We start from the raw sequence: 23758 nt of genomic DNA on the forward strand, positions 1-23758 counted from the left end.
GGGTGGTAGATTCAGGGGCAATGTTAGGAAATTCTACTTTACGGAGAGGGTGGTGGATGCCTGGAATGCGCTCCCGAGAGAGGTGGTGGAGAGTAAAACTGTGACTGAGTTCAAAGAAGCGTGGGATGAACACAGAGGATTTAGAATCAGAAAATAATATTAAATATTGAACTAGGCCAGTTACTGGGCAGACTTGTACGGTCTGTGTCTATGTATGGCCGTTTGGAGGAGGATGGGCAGGGGAGGGCTTCAATGGCTGGGAGGGTGTAGATGGGCTGGAGTAAGTCTTAACAGAGATTTCGGCAGTTGGAACCCAAGCACAGTACCGGGTAAAGCTTTGGATTCTCGCCCAGAAATAGCTAAGAAGAAAAAAAAAAAAAAAAAAAAATTTTTTAAATTGAATCAGGTTGGGCAGACTGGATGGACCATTCGGGTCTTTATCTGCCGTCATCTACTATGTTACTATATAAGAGATAAGTGAGACGAGGTGGAAGTCTAATTAACTGTAAACTTAAGAGAAAAGTTTTTAATTGTCTTCTAAAGTGTAAATAGGAGAAAAGTAAACAAGAACTGTCGAACATATCGTAGAAAGCTGCCTGTTTAGAGAATCGCGCCTAACGCCACTTCCAGGAATTAGCCACACCTACAGTGGTGTTAGGCATCTCCGGGCAGGGCCTAACACCCCAGATGAGAAGAGGGCTTATAGCTGTTTCTATAATGTTGTGCACCATATATAGGGCTCCTTTTATCAAGCCGCACTAGCGGTTTAACGCACGTAATAGCGTGTGTTACACCGCCGGCCGCGCTAGCCGCTACCGCTTCCTCTTGAGCAGGCAGTAGTGTTTGGCCAGCGCCGGGGTTAGTGCGTGATGAAACGTCGCACGCGTTAACCCCGCTAGCGCGGCTTGATAAAAGGAGCCCATAGAATCTGGGGGAGGATGCATAATACTGCCAAATACCAGAGATCAATCTCTTTATAGTAGAGCCAGATTTAAAACTTTGCCACCTTTAGAAACTGCATTTTGAGATCCATCCCAGGTCCTTTATACACAGCGACAGACATAGCTCAGTGATGGGCCTGTGAATCAATGTGCACTCATAGGCCCTGAAAGAGTCCTATTACCAGTTTTTTGTTAGAATTGTTTCAGGTCTATAATGGCAGATAAAGACCTGTACAGTCCATTCAGTCTGCCCAACAAGTATAAGGTATGATGTGAAACTACATATGCCTACTTAATTTTGATTTGTCTTTGTTAGGGTTGCCAGATTTCCTCTATGAAAAAAAGAGGACACCTGGTCCCAACCCCACTCCACGTTCAGCTCCGCCCTGTTCCCCCCCCACTCCACCCCCACAAGAACCTCTTTGAGCTTGGGACTGCATCTGCGCATGCGCAGACATCAACACAATGTCACGTGCGTGCACATTATGTCATTGCGTTGACATCTGCACATGCGCAAATGCCCTCCAGACGCGACCCTGAGGTTGGGGGGCGTCCAAAACCCAGACAAACTGCCGGGTTTTGGAAATCCTTCCGACCCCCAGACCTTCAGGGAGCATCTCGTCTAGTCGGGTCAATGTGAAGGGGTGCAGCACCAATTTTTTCTAGTGTTGGGTCCCAGAGGCAAATGCTAGATGACAATTGAAAATGACAATTGGTAGGAAGTTACCCTACAAATTGTCGCACCCTATGAATTTTCTTCCTATGAACTGTTGGCCTACCAATTGTTCTACCAATTGTCTTCCTATGAATTGTCGAGATAGGAGCAGAGAGATTGATAAGCACAATACCAATGCCTTGGTGTGATGTGTCTGAGGATCTCAAGTGTCTGAGGATCTCAAGTGATGAAACAATGAGATAAGGCATTTGCCAAAGCCAGAATGGTCTAGGCTTCATAGAGGTGTACAGTATAACCAGCAGAAGAAACGAGGTGTTTATGCCCCTGTACATGTCATTGTGACACCCCACTTGGAGTACTGTGTTCAGCTTTGGAGTCTATATTTTGCTAAGGATGTAAAAAACACTTGAAGTGGTTCAGAGAAAAGTGATGAAAATGGTGTGGGGTTTGCATCACAAGAATATGAGAAGAGACTCTAAAAAGAGGTGCTCTAAAAAGAGGACCTGTCTGGGTATTCCCGGACATCTGATAACCTTGGTTAGTGCCATTTTCAGGGCACAGACTGTAGCAGTCTGCCTGGCTCTAGCCTTGTTCTCCATCTACTGAAGCCCTTCCAAATCTCTCCGGCTATGATTAGGGTACAAGCTGCAGAAGTCTGCCCAGCATTAGCTTTGGTTCTCCATTCCTTCCATACAGGATTCCTTTGTGTTTATCTCACATTTAAAAAAAAAGTTCTGTTACCATTTTCATCTCCACCACCTCCTGCAGGAGGGCATTCCAGGCGTCCACCACCTTCTCTGTGAAAAAGTACAGTACCTCCTGATGTTATTCCTAAGTCCACCACCTCCCCGCAATCTAAATTCATGTCCTCTAGTTCTTCCACCTTTCCTCCTCTCGAAAAGGTTTCTTTGTATATTAATACCTTTCAAATATTCGAATGTCTGCATCATATTACCCCTGTCTCTCCTTTCCTCCAGGGTGTACAATTTTCGGATCATCAAGTCTCTTCTCATATTCTTGTGATGCAAACCCCACACCATTTTCATCACTTTTCTCTGAACCACTTCAAGTGTTTTTTACATCCTTAGCAAAATATAGACTCTAAAACTGAACACAGTACTCCAAGTGGGGTGTCACAATGACATGTACAGGGGCATAAACACCTCGTTTCTTCTGCTGGTTATACTGTACACCTCTATGAAGCCTAGACCATTCTGACTGTGGTAAATGCCTTATCTCATTGTTTCATCACTTGAGATCCTCAGACACTTGAGATCCTCAGATACATCACACCAAGGCGATGGTGTTGTGCTTATCAATCTCTCTGCTCCTATCTTGTATAGGATCTCGACAATTCATAGGAAAACAATTGATAGAACAATTGGTAGGCCAACAGTTCATAGGAAGAAAATTCATAGGGTGCGACAATTTGTAGGGTAACTTCCTACCAATTGTCATTTTCAATTGTCATCTACCAATTGCCTCTGGGACCCAACACTGGAAAAAATTGGTGCTGCACCCCTTCACAATGACCCGACTAGACGAGATGGTCCCTGAAGTCATTCAACCATAGAAGGGGACTTACGCACATGAGCCAATCTGGGCCTTAGGCCCCTCCCTGGTGCATCCCAGGAGGGAAAGCCCGCCATTTTGAAGATACGGGCTTGCCAGCCATAGGACCATTCGTCCAGCTGGCCTTTCTTCAACAAAGGTACAGGAGTGGGGGGTGTTGGGTGGGCTTAGAGGTGTTGGGGGTGTTGAAGTTTGGGGGTGTCAAGAGCATTGAGATTCAGAGGGAATGTCAGAAGGAGGGAGTGGGCACCCATCTGCCGATGGTACTTTGGGGTGGGGGTGTTGGGGGATCACGGGCAGACGGCAGGAGGGAGTGGGCATCTCTCTTGCCGATTTTGGGGATGGGTGCTGGGGCCACAGCCGGCTCAGCTGATAGTGGCAAGAGTATTTTCCCCCGATCAGCTCAGCCAGGAGGACTATGACTTCAGGGAGGCCTGCTGGCTCAGCTGATCGGGGATTCCCTTGCCACGATCAGCTGATGGCAAGGGATTATTTGATCAGGCAGGTGTGATTCTGTAACTGGCGCCAGTGCCATGGTTAGAGAATCGGGGGGGGGGGGGGGGCAAGACATCTGTTTTCTAAGACAGATGCGATTCTGTATAGGACGCCAGTGTGCAATTCTCAGCCACTTCTTAGGCAGCTGCTGAGACCGGAGAATCAATTTTTATCAACTTATCATACCCTTCTCCCATCTCAAACATGTCCAGACCACTCCCCCTTCCATTTGTATGCACTTCAGTTTGAGATCTGCATATGGGGGAAAATTCTATAACCAGCGCCGAAACTTAGGCGTTGGTAGCCGCCCTATCGGTGACGCCATTAGAAATGGTAAAAAACCCAAATAAAAGGCACCATAATTGCGCCTAGATAGGTGCTTTCTAGCACCTAATGCCATTATGGGCATGGCTAATCCTGGAAGTGGCATTAGGCGCTGGAAAGCACCTACGTAGGTGCGATTCATGGCATAGATAGGTGCCAGAAATGTAGGCCCAGAAAACGCTGACCTACATTTCCAATGCCTATCTTGCTCGGAGGCACCGTTGCGTGATCGATGGCCACTTTTTAGGTGGTGGCCGATAGCGACACCATATACAGAATCCGGCCAATCATGGCTTTTGTAAAATAGGAACTTAGACATCCATGGAAGATAAACGTTTAAATGCCAGTTTATGCACCTATGAGTATCAAATGCAAATAAAGCATTTAAAATGAGGGCGATTTAACCATTCACTCAATGTAACATCAATCACTTATAATGTGGTCAAATGTCTTGCACCCCAACGTCAGCATTAAATGAGATAGAAACATAGAAACATAGAACATAGAAATAGACGGCAGATAAGGACCCACGGCCCATCTAGTCTGCCCACCTTAATGTCCCTCTCCTACCTTTGCCCTGTGAATAGATCCCATGTGCCGATCCCATTTGGCCTTAAAATCAGGCACGCTGCTGGCCTCAATCACCTGTAGTGGAAGGTGATTGAGGCCAGCAGCGTGCCTGATTTTAAGGCCAAATGGGATCGGCACATGGGATCTATTCACAGGGCAAAGGTAGGAGAGGGACATTAAGGTGGGCAGACTAGATGGGCCGTGGGTCCTTATCTGCAGTATATTGCAAGCTTCTGTTATTTATTACTAATCTGATATCTTTTAACCAGCGGCGTAGTGAGGGTGAGAGGTGGCACCCCTCCCCCACCCTTGCCTCTGCCCCCCCCCTGGTTCCTGCTTGCTATGCACCCCCGTACCTCTAGTCGAAGTTGTTGCTCGCAGCGGTCAACAAAGTGCTTCTCGTGACCCCGTCGGCTCTCCTTCTGGCATCACTTCCTACGTGCGGCACCCGTAAGTGACATCAGCGGGAGAGCCGACAAGGTCGCGAGGAGCACGTTGTCGACCGCCGCGAACAACAACTTCAACTAGAGGTACGGGGGAAGGGAAAGGGAGCGAGTGCATGGAGGGGAGGAATGGAAAGAGACGGGGGGGGGGGGGCGGAGAGGAGGAAGGGTGCCTGCGAACCCACCAACATGGTGGCCGGGGTGGACCACCCCCCTCCCCCCCCCTCTTTACTAAGCCACTGGTTTTAACTGGATTCTGCTTTCATATAAACAAAAACATGAAAAAAAGGTATAACAAATTAGTGGTGCATAAGAACTAATAGGAAAATGAGCTTTATGCGCAAGTTGCAGACAGATTAGATCATAGATGAATGTTCCAGAGTGATGCCATTGATGCCATAATATCTCTGGCCAACTGCAACATAACTATCTCCTTTTTTTAAAAAAAAATAAATCTTTATTAATTTTCAATTCGAGAACAGTGGAGATTGAGAGGGGACATGATCGAAACATTCAAGTAATAATAATAATAACTTTATTCTTGTATACCGCATTACCATGGAAGTTCTATGCGGTTAACAGAGGAAGACACTGTACATTTACAGCGATGTTACAATTTCGTTAATATTAAATTTACATTTTGGATGATACGTATTCGGTCAAGTTACCTTTACATTTTTGACAGTAACTATCCTGTGAAGTTATTTTGGCAGCTAGGTTATATGTTCAGAGCTGTTACAATTGCTATACAATTGCTATAGTGAGATACAGCAGCGTTAACAGGTAGCAGTGTTGCATGAGGCGGTAAGGGTCAAGGAGGGGGGGGAGGTCAGGAGGGAAGGGAGGAGGAGGGAGGGATAATCAGAGGAACTTGTCAAAGAGGTAGGTTTTGGTTAGTTTCCGGAATGTTTGATAGTGGGGGGAATTGGAGATGAGGGTAGATAAAGACAGGTTGTTCACACTCTCCAAGGAGGGGAGAACGAGAGGACAGTCTCTAAAGTTGAAAGGGGATAGATTCTGTACAAACATAAGGAAGTTCTTCTTCACCCAGAGAGTGGTAGAACAACTGGAACGCTCTTCCGGAGTCTGTCGTAGGGGAAAACGCCCTCCAGGGATTCAAGACAAAGTTGAAGTTTCTGCTCAACTGGAAAGTACGCTGGCGAGGCTGGGCTCATTTAGAACACTGGTCTTTGACCTGGGGGCTGCGGCGTGAGCTGACTGCTGGGCACGATGGTCCACTGGTCTGACCCAGCAGCGGCAATTCTTATGTTCTTATGTACAATTAATGCCACAGACAGCACTTACAATGGATCAATGAATACAACAAAATATATTACCCCCCTCCTCCCTCCCTCCCTGGATGTGCAAATCAAATCTATATATATAAAATCGGATGTATGTATGTATGTGCCGCGATCACGCAAAAACAGCATGACCGATTTGAACGAAACTTGGTATGCAGATCCCTCACTACCGGGGGTGATATGTTCTGGGGGTCTCGCGGCCCACCTGCACACATGGGCGGAGCTACAAACAGATAATCGGATTTCACCCATTTATGTCAATGGAAAAAATGTAAAGAGCTGCCAACGTAAAACGGCTTGCCCGATTTGAACGAAACTTGGTATGCCAATCCCTCACTACCTGGGGTGATATGTTCTGGGGGTCTCGCGGCCCACCTGCACACGTGGGAAGGGTGGGTTCACCCAATAATGTATATGTTCTTGCTCCTGGAGGTGAAACTAAAAATGTTGTTTATAATCAAGTTTTGCGTTAGTTGTATTGTATTCATTTTGTCAAATATTTCACATTATAATTTGAATATTGTACTTTTTATAAAGTAAAAAAATATTTTCATTCACCACTATAAAGTATCTTTATTTGAATCCATTTACAGTGTTATTGCTATAATTAAATACCCGTGCAACGCCGGGGCATCAGCTAGTAGGAAATAAAGGCATTCTCCAACTAATCAGAGTTAAAAAAAAAATTGTCAATGTAGCTCATGTTAATTTAAATAGTTTATTATGACACGATATTTCTGAATTCATTTTTTCATATTTATAACATAAACATAAAGTTTCCCACCAAAGGGAAAAATTAAGTCTCCTAATACTTCACTGACTTTATTTACAAGGAAGCAAAATATGCCTTTGACAGTGGAATTCTCCGATAATGCTAGAACACTGCTCTGCTTCCAAACATAAATCAGTGTAATGAGGAATGTGCAAAGCAGGACTTCCCTCTCCTTTGCAACGAAGGTCTGTTATATATGGACACTTGGATCTTATGCTCTTTTGTGGCCATAGCGTAAGAGTACATCTGGCCTTGTGCGAGAAAAGGATACCTCCAGGCCTTCTCTCAAGATTCCCCCTGTTCGAAGAGTGAAGGGTTTTCAAAAAGGTCTTCATATATCATCCTTAAACTAGGGCACCTGAATAAAGGATCAGGTGGTTCCTACAAAAAGATCTAAGAAAATATCTAAAGGACACACCCTGGAACCTGGAAATTCAGTGCTGGCCTGTATCTGGTGACCAGCATTGAATTTCCATGTTTTCTTGGCCACTATAAACATAGCCGATTGAGCCAATATTGGCTGGCTGGCTGGCTAGCTAAATTATAATAGCAGAAGATAGACCTGCTTGCTGTTTATGTGGGTCTGTCTGGCTGCTCAGCTTAGCTGATCAGCCAATGAATATTGGTGTTAATTGGCTACATTGCATAGCTGGTGACTGGGCTAGCTACTAGGCGCTACTATTCACCGGCCATCTCATGCTGAATAGTAGTGCTTAGGGCTCCTTTTACTAAGCTGTGATAGCATTTTTAGCGCGTGCAGAATTTTAGCATGCGCTAAACCCACGCTACGCAGCTAGAACTAACGCCAGCTCAATGCTGGCGTTAGCGTCTAGTACGCGGGGCAATTTAGCGCACGCCAAAACCGCTATCGCTTGGTGGGGGCTCTGGCACCCATCCTCCTCTCTGCTCCTTCCTGACCCCCCCCCCGCTGCGCCTGTGTGCCCCTTCCCTCGTACTTCTTTAGTTTTCCCAGCACAATCAGTATCACAAACTTTCTGCCCATGTCGCTGTTGCCACTCTCTGATGTCACTTCCGGGTCCCCCGACGTGGGCAGCAAGTTCGTGATGCTGCTCACGCTGGGAAAATGAAAGAGGTACGGGAGAAGGGTGGAGAAGAGGGCGGTGGAGGGGCACCACTCACTACACCACTGTCCCTAATTAATATGCATATGCAAATCTGACTCATGCATATTAATTAGGGATATCTTGAAAACCCGACTATCTGGGGTCCCCCAGGACAGGTTTAAGAACCACTGGTTTAAATGTTAGTGATGGAGTTTAATTTAATTTGTATATTCAGAGCCATTATTCATATGTCTTGTGGCCTAGACTAAATGTTTTATATATTTGGATACTGTTTGAATATTGCCACTATTTGGATAATTTTCAGCCTGCTGACATCCTACCACTAACCCAGTCCCTTTTAATATATATAATTTAAACTTCCCAATACTATTAGTACCGAATAAATTTTAAAAATATACAGATAAGCAAGTTCTACATTCATCGGCTTCTGGGTATCATACTGTATACCTTGTTTAAATATCGTCACAAAGGTCTTCCCTTTAACGTGGAAAGGGAGAAAATCTTTAATGAATTGACCTCAAAATAGAAGAAATCCCTGAATACACTTGGCTGTTAATTCAAGAGAGAGTTTTCCCCAGTCCCTGCCTATAGAAAATAAAGGTCTTCACTGAATAAGACCCTTAATTTGTTTGCAGAAATTGGAAAACCCCAGTCACAGAGTATTAGGAAATCAGTGAAGAAATTTCCCAATGTTCTTGTCACGTAACACTTTACCATAATGCATTTTAAGTACTTAAGTGGCTGCTTTCTCAGGTTCCATTTTTTATTTTTATTTTTGGGGACCAACGATAACGCACTAGTAATGCAATGGGAAGGGATAATGGGACACAGAAATGGAGGAAAAGATAGCAGGAATTACTCTTCAGTCTTATGTCAAGAGGTAGACCTGCTGGGTGCCTGCTGTTAAGGGCAGGGCAAAGTGACAGCCTGTTAATTTGGGTGACAAGAGGTGGAGGTGCTTCGGTCTTAATCAGCCAATGCTGCCTTTTCTGATCTGCATTCTCTAGGGGGGTCAGTGAAATAAAAACATATTTTCACTCATCTGGCATTTAATGCTATCTTCTCCTTTGTGCCCTCAAAAAAAAAGCTAAAGACCACCCCCACACACACACACAGTTTTATGGCCCTGTGTGAATTGTCTTGCTAATAGCAATGATAGGACATGCTATATATCAATTCCTACTTTAGTAAAGCAATGTTTTAGATCAATGGTTCCCGAATCCCAACCCTGTCCTGGAGGACCACCAGACCAATCGGGCTTTCAGGCTAGCCCTAATGAATATGCATGGAGCAGATTTGCATGCCCTATCACTTCCATTATATGCAAATCTCTATCATGCATATTCATTAGGGATAGCCTGAAGACCCAATTGGCCTGGTGGTCCTCCAGGACAGGGTTGGGGAACCACTGGTTCAGATGACAATTACGTTGTTGCTGCTGATTTTCCATCCCTTCTGCATTCCTTTGAATGTAATACATGAGTTTGGCAGATAAAATGTCTCCGTTTTCAGTAGAGGGAGGTCTCGTTTCCCAAAAGTGGTGTCCCAAGCTAGACTTATGGTCTGGAGTAGAGCTTCCCAAACTGCAGGTCGGAACCCCAAATGGAGTCACAAAACCAGTGTTTGATGTCATGACCTGGTGGGATCGCCATAGGTGCATCATTGCTTTATACTTTCAGGGCTCACACGATTTTTATTTGACTGTGATCATGGGGTCACTGCCCTCAAAGATTGATAAGTACTGGTCTGGAGGCTCTGTTGCCATTTATAAAGAGTGATCAGCACTGATTGTTGTGCACAATTACATCATTTTGGAACTTCTGTTTTCATCAGTTTGACATTAGGTTTTTCTTCCATTTTCCTGTTTACCGTATATATTCGAATATAAACCAATGTAACCTTTTCCCCCCTCCCAAAAGGAGGAAAAAAATATTGATTTGAATATAAACTGGGGGGTTAATATTCAAGTACCCTGCCCTGCCTGGCTCTGAACCCAGCTCCTCTCCCTCACTTCCTCCCCTGCCTGGCTCTGCACCCAGCACCTCTCCCTCCCTGGCTCTGTACCGTCCCCCCTCTCTTTTTGCCTTGCCAGACTTTGAACCCTGTCCCCCCTCCTAACCTATGTGCCCTCTCCCTTCCTCCTGATGCCTTATAGACCTCTGCTGGGCCTGTCTTATGACATGTGGGCCGGGACATGAGGGATCCCTTCTGCCTCCTGTCCCGACTGACTCAAAAAACTTTTACCCACCCTCCCGCCTCCCCCACATACTTTTAAAATCCCTGGTGGTCCAGTGGTGGGCCGGGACAGGAAGGATCCCTCCCGCCTCCTGTCCTGGTCAACTGTGTCTTCCTTTACCTCCCTCTGTCTCCTCCGTGTACCTTTTACAATCCCCAGTGGTCCAGCGGTGAACTGGTGCAGGAGCGGACTTCCAACACTTCTGCCTTGTGGAGAGCCACTAGTGATGGCTGCTGCAAGTTCTTGCAGGCCTTGCAAGAACTCGTGGCAGCCATCGTGGCTCTCCAAGGGGTAGGAGTGCGGCAAGGCCGCTTTGCTCCAGTTCACCGCTGGACTACCAGGGATTGTAAAAGGTAAGCGGGTGAGGTGGGAGGGAGGTAAAGGAAGGCACAGTCAGCCGGGACAGGAGGCGAGAGGGATCCCCGCTGACCTGGCCCACCCAAGATTTTAAAGGTACGTGGGGGAGGCTGGGTAAAAGTTTTTTGTCAGCCAGGACAGGATGCTGGAGGGTGAGCGCTGATCCAAATATAAGCAGAGATCCCCATTTTGGGCCATTTTTTAGGCCCAAAAATCTCAGCTTATATTAAAGTATATACGGTACCTTTATTTGCTGACATAACTTAAGGAGCTGCTTAGCAGGTGTTCTTAGATCCATCAATGGGTGTGGTGAGGCTGCAGACACCAGCAAGACAGCCTGTTAATCCTAGAGGTTAGGAACTGGGTCCTGGAGATGCTTCCCGACATGACAACACAAGTAGTGTGTTGAAAGCCTCTCTGCTGGGTAGGTGGGAAACTAGGAATGGAAAAGATGGAGAATGAACACATCTCTTCCAATGAAATGGATTCACACTATCTGACAAGCTGTAAGGAAACCTTATCAAATGGATTGCCATCAGATGATTTTACACTGAAAGGAGTATAAGGGGAAAAAAAGGTTAAATAGAAGATAAGAGGATTTGCTAGAAACTAATAAATTGATATCTTCTATTGCAGAATTAGTCCCGTAGTCTCAAGAAGAGCTTTCACTTATAGCTTGCAATCTATAATTCTGTATTATTCCTTGATTTCAAAATTATGGCAAAGAAAAAAAAATTAGTTCAGTAATTTTCTTTAATATTTCTGTTTCTCTGTGGTCTCAATGTGCTGTTGGTTTTTTTTCAAGATCCAGAATTTTTAATGTTTATCTAAAGGGAAGGTGGTTACAATGAAAGTGGTTTACATGTTATACTTATTTTGAACCAGTCACTAGGAGCTACAGTGGGAATTGAACCCAGTTCCTGGGGCACTGCACTAACCAAAGTCAGCTTTCTTTTTGTTCTCATTGTTAATCTTCTCACCCTTCTCTTGCTTTATCTTTCCTGTCTTCCTTTTCTCTTCATCACACTTGAACCCTTGGCTATTAGAGTGAACACATTAATATGGGATCTACCTTCTAACAGGTCCCTAAATGACAATGAGGTAAAACTATCCTACATTTTTTTTTCGAATGTGAGCAGATGATAGCACTATATAATTTGGAGAAAATGATTCAAAGGCCCACCTCCTTTTCTGCTGACTTTTTATCAACAGACAATGTTTAGCTCAGTTTAGATAGAAGCAGAGGGAGAAATCAACATTTATGCTTTGTTACAAGCTTTGTAGGTATAGTAAAACTTTGGCTTGCGAGCATAATTCGTTCCGGAAGCATGTTTGTAATCCAAAGCACTTGTACATCAAAGCGAATTTCCCCCTAGGAAATAATGGAAACTCAGATAATTTATTCCACAACCCAAACGTTTTAATTCAAAATATTGTAGTGTTACTTTTTATAATTGCTTTGCTCGTTTTTGTTATCAACTGCACTGTTTGCACTGAATCTATCTGCTGTGAACCGCCTAGAACTCCCTGGGTATGGCGGTATACAAAATAAAAATTATTATTATTATTATTGTGCGTGCTTGCGTCGCGCTTATATTGTTCTCAGTTGCAATGCTTGTGCTGCGCTCAGCTGCGCTCAGCGATGCAACGTGCGTATTTGCACGTGGCACGCCTCAATGTGCTCGTCTTGCAAGAGAACGCTCATCAATCAAAGTTAAAATTTGATAAAATGTTTTGCTCGTCTTGCAAAAGACTCGCACACCAAGTTACTTGCAATCCAAGGTTTTGCTGTATTTTTACCCATGCAATTTGTATCAAAACTCTTGGCAAAGCTATACTGGGGACGCGTGCTTTGATTATTATCTGCAAAAAAAATGGTGCACATGGATTTGCGCCTGCTTTCCTTTCTGTGTCAGACTAAACTGGGACAAGTGTTAGGGCTCCTTTTACGAAGCCGGCTTTATCGCGCTCGACTTTTATTTTATTTTTTTTCCAATTCTTTATTCATTTTCAAATTTACAATAAGTGTAACAAAATATTCAAACAATTTAACAATAATTATATCACTTAATCATCAATGGTACATGTTCTTAACTCCCACCCTTCCCACCCTTTCTTATCATTTAATCAATACCTTATACAATATGTAACATAAATTTACCCTTCCCTTCCCCCTCACAATCGAACTTGTAAATTTAAGGGGAAAAAAAAATAAAAAATAAAATACATCAATAAATAAAATGCCACCTAATCGGTACAATACTTTGTAAATGGCTCCCACACATCCTGAAATTTCCTGAAAGAACCACTCTGTAATGCAATAAATCTCTCCATTTTATAAACCTGACATAAGGAATTCCACCAGAAATTATAATTTAATCTACTCCAGTTTTTCCAATTATACGTAATTTGTCGACTTTTAATCACGCACTAAGCCCCGCGCTAGCCGGAAAACTACCGCCTGCTCAAGAGGAGGCGATAGCGGTTAGCGCGGCCGGCAGTTTAGCGTGCGTTATTACGCACGTTAGATGGCTAACGCGCCTTCGTAAAAGGAGCCCTTCGTGTGCGCTTACCATACATTAAAAAAGGCTTACCGCAGGCTGTGCGCTGGCATCCTGGGGTAAAACGGCCAATTTACATGTGGATGCTGCACGCTAAAATTATTTTAAATTTTCTGGGAAGGGGGCATGTTAGAGGCAGACAGTTGACGTGACAGAGCTAATCATTTAGCACATGGGGCATTGCCCTCTGCTCAGTGGCGTAGTAAGGGGGGAGTGCGGTCCGCCCCGGGCGTAGTATTCCTCAGGGCTCTGGCACCGCTCTTGCTCTCTGCCCTCCCCTTCCTACTCCTCCCCCTTCCCTTCCCCCGAACCTTTATAACTTCAGTGCGAGCAGCCACGAACTTGCCGATCACGACATCAGAGAGAGCACCAAAGCCGACGCGGGCAGCAAGTTTGCGTCTGCTCGTGCCAAAGAAAAAAAGGTACGGGAAAGGGGGGGCGGGGGCGGGGAAGAGGGCGAGAGAGGGGCGCCACCGCCTTGGGAACCGCTCACCCCCGCTACAGATGGGGGAATGAGGGCCACAATCCAGTCGGGTTTTCAGGATTTCCCCCAATGACTACGCATGAGAACTATTTGCATACCATGGAGGCAGCGCATGGAAACAGATTTCATGCCTAGTCATTGGGGAAATCCTGAAACCCCGACTGGATTGCGGCCCTCGTTCCCCACCCCCGATTCCCAGTCCAAAGCACCTACCAGAAATTAGGCATGGTTAGGGTGTTTCACGGACATGTTTGGCACGTAGGTCCCTCTTTTGGGTTTGGGCGCCGGTAGACAAATGCACTTAAGCTCCGGTATTTAGGCCAAGAAAACCCTGGCAAGAATAGGGTCTAAGTTTAGGGCACCTACAGGCACTTAAGTCCACTTTAGACACCACTTGGCGTGATTCTATCAACAGTGCCTACCGTGTTAAGTGCCTCCATCAAATTAATCTATGCCAATTATGTTAGCAGTTCCGATTAAGCTTTTAGGTGCCTAGATTGGCTAGGAATGCCAATCTAGGCACCTAATTTGGGTGGCGGTAAATGGTGGCATAGTAAGGGTGAGCAGCGCCCAGGGCGGCTGCACTGCTCCCTCACCCCCTTCTCCGCCCCCCCATACGGGCTCCCTTACCCCCATACGGGCCCCCTTCCCCATACCTTTCTAAGTTCTTCGGCGTGAGCAGCATGCATACGCCGGCGTCGACTCACCTTTTGATGCCACTTCCTGGGTGCGGGTCCCGGAAGTGATGTCAGAGAGAGCGCCAACGCCGATGCGGGCAGCAGCCTAGCGCCAGGGAAGTAAAAGTACGGGGGAAGGCGAGGGGTGTAAGCGCGTGGCAAGGAGAGGAGCGAGGGTGGGGTGGAGAGGAAGAGGGGGCGGAGATGAGGAGAGGTGCCGCGCCCTTAGGAAGGCCGTGCCTGGGGTGGACCCCCCCTCCCCCTTACTATGCCACTAACAGTAAGGCTCACGCAGTAATATTTTTAACGACCACATGCTAATTGCACAATTAGTGCATGGCCACTAATTCCAGAAACAGGAAAATCTGCCTATTTCCGGCGGCAGCAAAAAGTGGCCTTGACGCACAGAAAAGACCCGCTGTGGGTGTGTGCTAAGGCTACGTTTGCCACAGCTTTAGTAAAAGAGCCCCATAGGGATCTTTTCCCTAAGATGCACTAATGGATTTAGTGTATGCATTCTTTGCTCTCTCCCCACCCTTGGGACCAGCGCATGAGCACAGAAATAAAAGCATGCATGTTCCTGAAATATGCACATGATTTTTACCAGAATGCAGGGCAGGCCATGATCGAAGAATCCATTTCCTTGGCTAGCATGTTCTTCTTATCCACGGAAATGCTCGTGATTATTGTCCTCTCAATGACTCCCTTAATAACAAACAGGTTTGGACTAGCAACCCCCATAAATATTACAGAAGAATTAGTTCAGAGGATAAAAACACCAGCTTATTATAACCAAAAATTGTGAAAGCAGGGAAGATCATAAATACAGAAACCTGTTTCTGTCATATAAATATTTCACCCCTTATTTGATCTTAAGCACTACCAGTCTCAGCGATGACCATTTATTTTCACTGGTCTTTTTTTTTTTTTTAATGGTTACAAATGAAAAGCGAACAATAATTGAATATACAGTAGTGAGGGTGGAGGTGGGGATGCAATAAAAATGTAAATGTCGGCTTCACTGACGTAACATCGTACAGATGGGATTAGTGTCATATTTTGGCGCGCTCGACTCTCCCAGAACTCAACTGCAAATCATCCGCAGTGATAACAAATTTCCTAGTGAAGCAGCAACGCTGCAGCCAAGGTTCTGGGGGTCACCTCACAAGTCGAAGTTCACCAGGTTTGATTGATTTTACCAGTTCTCAGCATGTTTTCTTTTTTTTCTCTCTCTCTCTCTCTCCTTGCCCCCTTGAAAGGTAAAGTGTGATCAGCCCCGTCTATCCCCGAACGGTGAAGATTTATCCTGCTGTTACCGAATTCCCCAGCTAATTAAAGCAGTTCATACTGAGTTACAGAGCAATAAGGCACTTGAAAGACAGTCATGCTAATTTATCTGCTGGGCCCCCCTGGCATAAGATTAAGTGCCTGGGTTTTCTGTTTTCTTGTGTATGGAGTCCGTTCTAAGGTAGATAACAAGTTATACATCATTTTTAATGAGCTAACCCGCTGCATAACAAAAGGGAGGGGGAAAGTAATTTATGTGATTGTTTATCTAGCCTTTCCAATTAACAGAAGTGGTAATTAGGGGTAGCAATAAAATCAGAAAGAGAAGGAGAGAAGGCAGATAACCAAGGCCATGCTCCTCAGGCAAGGATGCTCACCAGGTCTAGTGTCTACTGGGCTGGGTCTCCTCTCGTCTAAGGATTTTCTTTCTTCAAGCTTTGCGTTGATAGCATGGCGGAGGGGTGAGACACATTATATACAGTATGCTCAATGGTGTAGCGAGGGTGAGCGGTTCCCCGCCTCCCCCGCCCCACACGCGCCCCCTTCCCCGTAGCTTTTTAACTTTGGCACGAGCAGCCACCGAGTTACTGCCCACGCCAGCTTCGGCGCTCCCTCCGATGTCATTTCCTAGGCGCGGGCCCCGGAAGTGGCGTCAGAGAGAGCGTTGAAGCCGATGCGGGCAGCAAGTTAGTGGCTGCTCTCGCTGAAGTCAAAAAGGTACGGGGGGAGGGAAGGGGTGCGGGTGTGACAGGGGGAGGAGTGGAAAGGGGGGGGGGCTCAGAGAGGAGGAAGGGGCCCAAGCAAGATGGTGCCCAGGGTGGACTGCCCCCCTCACAACGCCACTGAGTATACGTACCTATTTTGAACATGTGATGAGGGCAAATTCACTAGAAAAGGAGATGCTTTCTTGGAATGGTCAGTGGTAAAAGGAAGCAGGGGAGACCAAAGGCCTGCTGGCTGGATACCATCAAGAATGAAACAGGAACAAACATCAGGCAACTGAAAGAAGCTGTGGAAAACAGGAAAGCATGGTGAGGACTGGCCTACAGAGTATCCAAGGGTCGGACACGACTGAATGGACAGTAGTAGTATACTTACTTATCAGTGCTAAATCTGCGTATTCCAGTCGGGTTTTCAGGATTTCCCCAATGAATATGCATGAGATCTATTTGCATGCCCTGCTTTCAATGCATATTCATTGGGGAAATCCTGAAAACCCGACTGGAATACAGCTCTCAAGGACAGGAGTTCCCTGGCAAGATATTATTATACAAGCTAGGATGATCACTTGTACACAGAGTATAATATTTATGTTTTATTTGGTGTGCCCTATTTTGACATGATCCGTTTTCAGTTGGTCCCACTCTTTGAACATCTGATCCTTCTGCACCTCCTTTTTAAGTAGCTTGAGCAGAAAGGAAACTGTAATGTAGAATATGAACAACCAATGTCCATAAGAGGCTGCACCAGACAAGGGCATCTCCCCGAGGGCCGGAATCCAGTCGGGTTTTCAGGATTTCCCCAATGAACATGCATTGAAAGCAGTGCATGCAAATAGATCGCATGCATATTCTTTGGGGAAATCCTGAAAACCCAATTGGATTCTGGCCCTCGAAGACTGGAGTTGCCCATGTCTGGGCTACACAGTATTGCAATGAAAGAGATACAGAAAGGAGCCAGTCCAATATAGAAAAAAAAAGTTCTTCATTTAACAATTCTCGATATGAACCACGTTGCGCCTGCACACGGGCTGCATCAGCGGTTTCAAAGCACCAAAAGGGGACTATTAGATTATAGCTCCTAGCTGAATGACTAGTGTACTACATATGTCAACTAAGATCTCAGCCAGGCTCAAGCTTAGAGCAGGACTTTTTTCTATACACTGGACTTGAATCAACAACTTTCTATGTATGTAGAATATGAACAAATCAATCCCAAAGACATGCTCCTTTGTATTCTATCTTAGCACATGAACACCTACCATTCAAAAGGAGGAAATTCCAAGCGCCCTACAAGGTTTTACCCACAAACATCACCTTCTGTCACCCCGTGAACCTTTAAGTGCACTTAAAAGGTTCACGGGGTGACAGAAGGTGATATTTGTGGGTAAAACCTTGTAGGGCGCTTTCTGCGCTCATGCGCTGAGGATATACCCAGGTGAACTCCTTATAAAAAAAGTTTTTAGGAAGTTCCCATGAACTGATTAGTCACCCTGTGTAAACCATATCAAATTTAACTTAATACAATTTCCTCCTTTTGAATGGTAGGACTAGGAGCAGGTCTTTGGAATTGATTTGTACTTGAGACTGACCCCTCTTCATATATATATATGATATTTTTGGACTTCTGTAGAATATGAACTCCATGTACAAAGTGTGTATTTGTTTGATGTCCTTTTAATAAGCCATTGTGTTGTCCCCAAGACTAAGCTTTGTACTGTTGAAAAGTATCATCCAAAATTTAAGTTTTTTGTGATTTATATTTATGCGGATGATATTCAAAATGGTAGAGACTATTACGAAGAACAAAATTACATAGCATATACTTAAGCATAGCTTAATGAGATGTGCCACCTGCAGCCCTAAGGGCTATTGGGGTGGTAGACAGGTGGGTTTAGTAGGTTTTGTGGGGGGTTGGAGGGATAACCATATATTATAAGGGGGTTATGGTGAGATGTACAGTATATCTGGCACCCTTTATGTGAAGTTCACAGCAGTGCCTTCTAAGGTGCCCCAATGCTCTATCGGGATGTCTATGTGGCCAGTCCAATACAATGCTGGCCCCTCCCATATCCAAATGGTTTAGATTTGGACATTTTCAACTTGGATGTTTCTGTGGCCTCATTCTTTCCACCATAAATGTAGTGGTTAGAGTGTCTTATGTGCTTGAGTCCTTCTCTCTATGGCTCATTAACCCACCCACAAGGCTACGTAAGATACCTGTCTGATGCCCTTCTAACCTTTCCTATGCCAGATGCTGCTGTTCTACAGACAGATATATACTGTTTTATTCATATTTTGGGGGGTGGCTGGGAGGGTTTACTGATCACTGGGAGAGTGTGGGGGTTCATTACTTAATTCCTTCAGTGGTCATCTGGTCAGTTTGGATACCTTTTTTGGCACTTAGACACTTCTAAAACAGGTCTTGCTCGGAACGTCTCAATTCCTTCTAGGACATCCTGCAAAAGGCTCAATTATCACCTCCTTTTTCCTACTGGCCATACCTCTCACAACCTAGCATCCTTCTAGCTTTCACCGTCACCTTTTCAACCTGTTTGGCCACCTTAAGATCATCATATACAATCACACCCAAGTCTCGTAATTCCCAACTTTTTCCTTACTTCCATTTTTGTGTAGAGGGACCACATCCGCCCTTCTCCAGTCCTCCAGTACCACTCCCGACTCTTGAGTCTCATTGAAAAGGTCAGTCAGCGGAGCTACCAGAACTTCCTTCAGCACTTTCGGATGTACACTATCTGGCCCCATCGCTTTGTCTACTTTTATTTTAGCTAACTCTTCACGAATCTTCTGAAAATCGATCAGGGTCTATTAGTCCTCCAACCCTATGTTTGTCTTCTATGGTTCCGCTCCTGGTGCTTCAGCTGTGAACACCAAACAAATATTTGTTATGCAATTCAGCCTTTTCTTTATCAGCTTCTACATATTTCTCCCCTTCACCTTTGGTCTCACAATGCCACTTTTGCATGCTGGAAGAGCTCTTGCACTTTCTTGGAAAAACTGTCTCTCCCTTAATGGGGTCACTGTCAATGCTGACTGCCGTGGGAGCTGAGCTGCATGGCTCATATGCTAGCTATTTTCATTATTTTTTTTCGTTATTTGATTTAAATAACTCTATTTTTATTGGATCCCTATATTTGAGGTCTTTAGATGCTTTTGTTGATAATGGATGAATTTCTATTTGCTAGAATTAATTTTATGTAATATCAAAACAATTTTTTATATCCAAGAAATAAAAAGTAAAAGTAACATATTACTTCACAGTAACTTAACATATTACTTTCATTAAACAAGTAACTAGTAACTGTAATATATTTCTTTTTCCTTGCAGTAACTTGCTTAACTCTGCCTACAAGGAATAAAACCATATATAGGGCTGCTCCACATCTATGGAATTCTTCTCCCATTGGCTTGAGACAAGAAAAAAAACCCTATTTACATTTTTGTAACATTTTCAAAATATGGCAATATTCAATCAGTGGCAGTCAGCTTGTTTTTAAATGCTGACAGTTGCTAGCTAAGTTAGACCTGGATATTCAATATAGGGCACTGGAATATCTGTGTCTGACTGGATATGTGCTGACCACCTGAACTTAAGTGAGTCCCAGCTGACTATTGGTCAGGACCTGCAAAAAGGATCTGTGAATTTCTTCCATGCCCTGCCAACATTAGCCCCCCTCCTGATATCAGACAGTGTCCTCAATATATGGACATCTGACTTCCAGCAGTAGTACCATGAGACTACCAGTAGAGTTTATGAGAGCCATTTTCTAGATGGAGCCACTTGGGGCAGGAGACCACCAGGGATGACAAAGTATACTCTGGTTGTGGGGGAGGAACTACAGATGGGTGGGGTTCTGGTCAGGAATTTGATGTCACAGGGAGATTCGGGAAGGGAGCTGAAGGTTTGGGAGAGGAGATGATGTCGGTGGTGTGTGTGGGACATTGTCTGATGTATGCAGGGGGGGGAGGTGTGTCAGAAGGGGAGTTTGAAAGACTGAAGTCAGTGGTGTTTTGAGAGGGGGCAGATGTCAGCAGGAGGGGCAGTAGGTACATGAGGGTGTCAGGTCAGAGCCTATTCTATAAAGAAATGTAGGCATCTACATTCCTTTAAAGACTACATCATTGCAAAAATGTACACCTATAAGTTGGGGGGGGGGGGGTCAGGAATGGGGTGATCTGAATTGGGAAGGAGTTCAGGAAGTTGTCTGATATTAGTGAGGGAGTCAGGAGGGGACTGATTATCAGCAGGGGTTCTGGAAGAGGGTTGATGTTGGTGAAGGAGGTCCAGAAGGGAATGGAGTTGTTCAAGCGGGAGGTTGGAACATGTTGGGGGTGGGAGAGAAGGAGGACAGCCTCTCCACCTCTTCAGCTGCTACACAGAAGCTATTTGGCAAGTGACCAAAGTTAGAGCTGCTATTTAAGCGGTCCTATTTGGTCACCCACCTAGTTCCTGGCTCCTCCCACCTCTGCCCTCTGTGACCAGGCACGGCCAAGCTGGGCTCAGCAAGTGGCCTTACCCAGTGCACACAAAACCTCAGCCGAGCAGTTACGTGAGGTTCTATTGGTAGCTTGGTATTGGAATAATAAAAAAACAGGTTCAATGACAGAGGTGCAATTTCCTGGTGTACTTTATTGATCAAAAATCAAAACAAACCTTCAAACAGGCTTCTTCAGGTTTGTATCACCTGGTATAGCATTGCAGCATTCAAAACACAAATAATTGTCGGTTCTAGGCCATTATTTCAAAAGAGAGAGAGAGAAAAAAACTTGTCCCAACTGTAAAGTTTTCTTCAAACAAAAATATTCAGCCTTCTCTTAATCTAGTACACAGTCCAAATTTTATCCCAGCTCTCTTTAACCGGAAAAGATTAGCTTATTTCCATTCCTTCTGTAATGGGCAACTCTGTTACTTCTATCTCCATATTATAAGCAAGGTCCTCCTCATCAGCCATCTCATTGTCTTTCCCATACACAGACTCACCGTTCTCTGTGGCTTCTATCTCACCAACCTCTACCTGGACTGGTAGCCAGGAGGTAGATTCTCTGGGCTGGCAATCTATAGCTTGCAGCCTCCTGACTGGCTCTGGTTTGCTGGGTCTGGAGCAGGTGTATACTCTGAGGCTGGCCCTCCAACTGCTTCTTGAGCTGGCTCTCCTGCTTTGAGAAAACTACTCCCTTCTTTCACTGCAGGAAGTTGATTAGTCCTCCCTGCACGTGTGTTAGGGTAACCTGTTCTCAGAGAGCTTCTCACCTTGAGCCTGATTGGGAATGGCTTGTATTCCAGCCCTGCTCTTTCCTTTCCCTGGCTCTATGCCTGCTGGGAGATGTAGTCTTTCTACATGTTTTCTTATAACTGGCTTAAGCTAAACCAGATCTGTCTGCTTTAGGCAGGGCTTTAGGATGTTTCATTGCTGGAAGGCTTGGCTTGTAAGTATTCCTAGGGGCTGCTTGGGACTCTCCTTAGCAGATTTAGGAATACTTTCAAGGGTTTTAACCCCATTTCCCTTCTCTGGCAAGGCTTCCTTGCTAGGAACAGGGGCAGCCCTGTGACACCTCGTAACAGCTCTTTCCTGCCCCCTTTAGAAATGGCCAGTTGATGCCCATAATTAGTGGCACATCCTTGATAAGTGCAGTTGAATATTGGCAGATGGCTGGCAGAGTGCCAGGTTTCCAAGTTTATTCAATATCTGATATACCGACCATCGACAAGTATCAGCATGTGATTTAAGCAGGCAGGAGCCTCTCCTACCCACGTAAATTACTTTGAATATTGACTGGATGGTCATTTGCTAAATATTTTATCTTCTTGAATTGTTTTCTTGGTTTTTAAAAAAAAAAAAAAAAAGACATTTTTACAATATCATTATATATTTTATTGTAATTATTTTGTTCTTTCCGTAAACCACTTGTCATTGTCACTTAGGCACATACACTTACTGTAGGCCTGCTGTTCATACTTATAGGTGTACATTTTTGCAATGACATAGGGCTCCTTTTACAAAGATGCGCTCGCGTTTTTAGCTCATGCACCAGATTCGCGTGCTAAAAACTACTGCCTGCTCAAGATGAGGTGGTTGCGGCTAGCGCGCGGGGCATTTTAGCATGCGCTATTCCGTGCGTTAAGGCCCTAACACATCTTTGTAAAAGGAGCCCCTAGTCCAGGGGTAGGGAACTCCGGTCCTCGAGAGCCGTATTCCAGTCGAGTTTTCAGGATTTCCCCAATGAATATGCATTGAAAACAGTGCATGTAAATAGATCTCATGCATATTCATTGGGGAAATCCTGAAAACCCGACTGGAATATGGCTCTCGAGGACCGGAGTTCCCTACCCCTGCCCTAGTCTTTAAAGGAATGTAGGTGCCTATGTTTCTTTATACAATAGACTCCGACCTGATACCCTTATGTACCTGCAGCAAGTTCCAAAGGATACTTTTGCTCGGATTAATAGTGCAAAGCTTGTGGGTATAAACCCCCCAATATTCAGGAATGGCTCCTGACCAGTTAAATAGCATTTGGCTGACTAACTGCAAATATTCAGCAGAAGATAGCCAGTTATCTCTGCTGAATATTTGCGGTTAGCGGCTAGCCGCTAGCTGGCTATGTCATGTGACAGCTAGCTGCGCATATTCAAGCGCTGGCTGGCTAATAGCCAAATCAGGCCGCATGTATAGCAGGCCTATCTTTGACCAGTATTAACATAACCAGCTAGTACTGAATATTAACTTAACTGGTTAAGTTAGCAGCGCCCAAAAAAACTCCTGGATATTCAGTGCTGGCCATTGGAAACAGCTCAGCATTGAAAATCCAGGGTCAGCGTCTCCTCCTGAGGTCTCAATATCGACTCCAAAGTATATGCAAGCTTCGTCCCAATGCAAGCAGTTTGAAAATTGTCCCCTGTAACTATAACATCGTGGACGGTGGAAAACAACTGGCAGGAGGAGGGTGGACTGTTAAAATATGTCTAGTCTAATTTTATCTAGTCTTCAGTTTATATACTGGGTCATCTCTCATTGGAGTTCGACTCGGTTTACAAATAGTCAGGAAACCAGAATATGCATAAAGTGATGAGAAATAAAAGTAGTAGAGTTTAAATTAGAAGCTATCATAAAAATAATCTTGCTTTGTTATCGACTAGTGGATACTGCAGGTAAACTTTTTAAATATTGTGAAAAAAGCAAGGTTTTCTGAAACAATTGTAATTGACCTATCGTTCTAATAGAACCCGGAAGTCCGT

This window comes from Geotrypetes seraphini, chromosome 4 (assembly GCF_902459505.1).
Source record: "Geotrypetes seraphini chromosome 4, aGeoSer1.1, whole genome shotgun sequence".
Classification (NCBI taxonomy): domain Eukaryota; kingdom Metazoa; phylum Chordata; class Amphibia; order Gymnophiona; family Dermophiidae; genus Geotrypetes; species Geotrypetes seraphini.